Below are 2,258 nucleotides of genomic sequence, written 5' to 3' on the forward strand. Positions count from 1 at the left end.
TCATCGACGACGGGCGCCAGTCATCGGCAGCGACGAGCCTCACCGGCATCTTGAGGGATGAAGGGAGATGACTCTGCTGCTGTCTGCTCGAGGGTGCGCACGCGTGAAGATGGCAAGAAGAGCAAGAGCAAGGACAAAGGCGGAAGGCGGAAGGCGGAAGGAGTAGCATCCGAGAGACCCGACGATATTTATAGACGTTCAACCTCCAACGGGCATATCCGGCGAATACGGTAACCTCCCTAGTAAATGCGCCGCCTAACGGTCCTGATTGCTCTCACTGACAGGACGTTACGAATTCCGGGACGGCACAGTGCTACAACGGCTCCTGCCTAAAAAGGCGCGCCCAACGGGCAAGAAAGCAAACCGCCACGGCCCTTCCTTCCCCTGTAAGATAAGGTATGTACATGTCGCAATCGAAATCTTGAGGGATCGCAGACTGGCCCGCTGAACGGTTTCGACGGTCGTCCTTGAGTACCAGAGTCAGGGACGCCCAGCGAGAGGTCGAAATTGAAGACTGCCTCGAAAACTCACTGGGGATATCCAAGGCAAGGGCAAGGCGGTCGAGAGGAATCCCCACGGAGGGAGGCAGCGAGCCACTGGACTCTATCGAACGAGACAAGTAACCTCGACTACATTGACCCTGCTTTATGAGAATGCCTCCGGGCTACAACTGACCCCCTCGAACGGGGCACAGGTTCTCACTTGGATTACCCGATAGGGGCTCAGCCTGGGGTAGGTGACACTCGCTCCGCCGAGTACGTCACAACTCCAATGCGAAACCAACCGATTGAGGCTTAAAGCCCCTCTTCCATGGCAAACGACTTTCGGAAAGAGGCGAGATCGAGAGCACTTCCATTAGAAAAAGCAACATAACCCTTGAAGGAGTCAAAGACTCCTCCAAGGGCTCAGGGGCTACCCCCGCGGGGGTCGCTCGCATGACCCCAAGGAAACTCAACCGACGAAAGAGCCACTACTCGAGCGCAAGCGCTCGACTGGAGGCTCGGGGGCTACTATCGAGGGTGTCAATAAGGGGTATCCCAACCAATGCTCATAACAAGAGGACCCGTACACAAATCAAGGCCACTGACTCAATGCCGCGACCGCACGCGTGACTACCAAAGCACGATGCCAACCATAGCCTCGAACACGGAAAAGGGGTCGTGCGAATTGACAGAGGCTCGACTGGGCAGCGACCGTCGAATATGGAAGTGGGTCGTACGAATCGACAGGCCTCGAGCGCAAGGAAACCGTCCGCCGCCTGACGCAGGTACGGTGACCAGAGCATTTAATGCACCTGCCATGTTCTCACCTAACCCGACAGTCACGGGAAACGTGATAGGGAGCGAGCACCCATCCAATCCCCCTTTCGCAGCTTTATCACTTCAGATGAGCCAGAGTACGGCCGAGCACAGTGAGACAGTTGTGACGTCGCATCACGACCCCCCTCGAGGCATCAAAAGTCAGCGCATCGATCAGCAAGGCCACGCGTGGTACCAGACCCTCGAGCGAATACGTTCCTTCCCAGAGAAGAGTCGGGCGGCAAAAAACAACACCTCAACCACTCTGGACGTGACTACTGACATGACGTACAGGCGTGCCCATGGTTAGGCCAATCCAAGGCGACACATAGGAGCTGAATTCAGAAGCATGCGCAATCATCACCAAAGTACCAAGTAACAAGATAGCTCGAGGCCACAGCAGTACGGAGGCCTCGAGTAGATCAGCGCACCACGCCCATATCGACCCCTATTTTGTTACCTATGCCATGTAACCTAGGTCTCCCCTTGGAACTATAAAAGGGGAGGCATAGGAATGGATGAAAATGGGACACAGGTAGAACAACAAGCATACGTCGTTCTCATCTAGAACTCAGAACCCACCGCAATACCAACTTGTATTCGCCCCTGTACAAGCACTTAGGTGCAAGACAATAGAAAACATCCCCCTCCCCGCTAGACGTAGGGCCTTCTCTTGCCCGAACTAGGATAAAACTCTGTGTCTTTATTGCATCGCCATCTGGGAGAGGGGACGCGCAAACAAGTTTACTCGTTGGTGTGACCCCCCGGAGGTAAAACACTGATACTTACTGCTGATCAGTTGGCAGTGGAACTTTAAAAACTACTACCAGGTAAAAACAAGTGGGTAATTGAAGACAAAGGCAAAGATGCCTTCATCACTAATTTCCCATCTTCTAACCTGCTGGATACTATGGTAAACTGGGGTCCCATGGACACAAAATTTGTGAAAGGAAAAAATCG

Source organism: Sorghum bicolor, chromosome 5 (genome assembly GCF_000003195.3).
Source record: "Sorghum bicolor cultivar BTx623 chromosome 5, Sorghum_bicolor_NCBIv3, whole genome shotgun sequence".
Taxonomy (NCBI): Eukaryota; Viridiplantae; Streptophyta; class Magnoliopsida; order Poales; family Poaceae; genus Sorghum; species Sorghum bicolor.